Here is a 1818-nt window from a genome sequence, read left to right as displayed (position 1 = left end):
AATAATTCCAACAATAACAACCACAACAACAACAATAACAACAACAACAACAATAACAATGACAAACCAAGTTCTGGTCAAAGAATAGGAATGTTAACAATGAAGGAAACAATGATAATAGTGCTATAAAACAACAACAACAACCAATTTTTAATCTGTCAAGTCAATCACAAGCAATAACAATCTAGAAAGCAATAAATCCAAGTCCTTCTGTAATCCTCAGAGGAAATTCACAAACATTGGAGAACCTTTGGAATCATCTCTAAAAACTCTGCTTGCCAACAAATTGATTGTTTTACCAGAAGCAAGAAGTTATGAACCAACCAAATTTGACCATTTCCTTGATAATAACATTACATAATTTGGCGGAACTTGCACACCAATGATGTCTATTTTATATGATGTATCAGGGCATGTTGGAAAACAAAACTCCACATTCTTCATAATTCCAACAATTGGGACTGATATGTTATCCATAGCATAGCATTTCCCATAGGGAGTGTCCACATGCATTCCAAGTTCTTTCATGACATCTTCTAGCATTATGTTCACAGCTGCACCTGAATCTATCATACAATTCTTAACCATTTTATTGCTTATCATCAAAGTCAGATAAAAAGGATCAACATGGGTAAGATTCTTAGAGATAGAAGTTCCCAAATAGACAACAGGTGGATCTTCAGCTTTTGGCTTATGATCCTCTTTATTTACTTCACCAACGTTAGACAAAATATTGGTTGTTTAATGTTTGTAATCAAGAAATTTCATTACCTCAAGCAAGGGCACAAATATTTTCACCTGTGATAGAGCCTGAGACATAAATGATCCATAATTTGAGAGTGGCTTACTAATCTATTTCTTTTCAATTAGCTTCATTAATTTAAGAGGTTATGTCTGCTTGTCCTTTTCTATTACAACTTCCTTTTCCTTGTTGGTGATGGTGTCTTTGTTTCCACTATCTTTAGGAACCTTTGCAAATATCCCGGATGGCTTACCTTGTTCTGAGTTCACTATTTTGTTTCTTAACTGATAATTACTTCTCACCCGAGCTATTGCTGCCACAATATAGGCTTTATTTTCTTCATCTGTTATGTTCCTCAAGGAAAGAATTGGCTCATCATTATGGAACAATCTTCTCAAGGATGAGATGTCCGCTTCATCGTCAATAAAAACTTTTTGTACACTATGTTGTTGGTTCTCTCTTCTCCATTGTATATCTGATGATTTCTCACCCTCAGACGAATCTTCATCCCTACCCCAAAATGGATCTGATGAAAGTACATTTATTGTGGGCTCATATTGTTTCTCATGGTCCTTTTCTTCTACAAAATCTTGAGGAATCATACATTGTTTTGCAACATGGGGTAAATTGCATACTTCACACCATGGATACTCTTCAACAAAATTGTTTACCTTCTTCAATGGATCAGGAGTTTCTTTTCTTAGATTTTCATTCACCGGTTTACCATCTTTCCAGTTTGTATTATATGGCATGTCATGCAATCTTGGTCTATTGTAACTTATAGGCTTGTTACTTCTATATGGGGGCGGTTTTTCATTATGAATTTGCTTACCCTTCATATTCTTTAGCATGTCCATGATTTGACCAAACTCATCCTTTTTTGTTGTTAAAGGAATATAATTTTGGATCATCTCTCTTGCAAATTCTCCTAGCAAAATTTCTATTATTTTCAATGGTATTAGCTATTTTAAAAGCTTGTTGCAAAGTAGTAAGTTTATGAGATAAGATCTCATAATGAGTCTTACTATCAAAAGCACTTAAATAAAAATCGATCAAAAATGAATCAATGGGTCTAA

The sequence above is a fragment of the Cryptomeria japonica genome, chromosome 9 (genome assembly GCF_030272615.1).
Source record: "Cryptomeria japonica chromosome 9, Sugi_1.0, whole genome shotgun sequence".
In the NCBI taxonomy this organism is placed as follows: Eukaryota; Viridiplantae; Streptophyta; class Pinopsida; order Cupressales; family Cupressaceae; genus Cryptomeria; species Cryptomeria japonica.
This window is presented reverse-complemented; position numbering follows the sequence as displayed.